Below are 645 nucleotides of genomic sequence, written 5' to 3' on the forward strand. Positions count from 1 at the left end.
CTTTCTTATAGTTTGCTGTTTTGTTTTAATCTTTGTGTTGTAATCATCTACAACTGATGTCTATTTACATAATATATTTCTCAAACAAGAGTTGAGTAAATATCAAGATTCTAAATAGTCTCAAATCCATCACTTTGTAACTCAAGGTTGTTTTGTCAAATCTTGAGTAAATTGCAAAAATCCTTTCATGTTTTGAAAGGTAACTTGTTAAAGCCTTTCCAAAACAGTAAGGTAGAACTGAAGAAATCCTTTCTAGGTAGAAGGGTAGGAATTGTGTAAAGATCAAGATTGATCCATGAAAACCAAGAACGATCTTGGTTTGAACATTTAGTGAAAAATCTCACGGTTGTGAGGACTGGACGTAACCCGGATTGGGTGAACCAAGATATATCCTTGTATGATCTCTCTATCTCTATCTCTATTTATTTTATGCTTTACAATCATATTTTATATTGATAAAATTGATATTGTTGTTTCAACAAAACCAAGATCGATCTTCATCACTGCCAAGATCAATCTTGGATTGAGATCTTATTTTTTTTACCTTCAATTGGCATCAGAGCTCGGTCTCAAAAGTTCAACACCTAACAAGTGTTAGAGAAAAGATCTAGAAAAATGTCAAAAGATATGTACATTGCTGAAGGA

Source organism: Cicer arietinum, chromosome 5 (genome assembly GCF_000331145.2).
Source record: "Cicer arietinum cultivar CDC Frontier isolate Library 1 chromosome 5, Cicar.CDCFrontier_v2.0, whole genome shotgun sequence".
NCBI classification, from domain to species: domain Eukaryota; kingdom Viridiplantae; phylum Streptophyta; class Magnoliopsida; order Fabales; family Fabaceae; genus Cicer; species Cicer arietinum.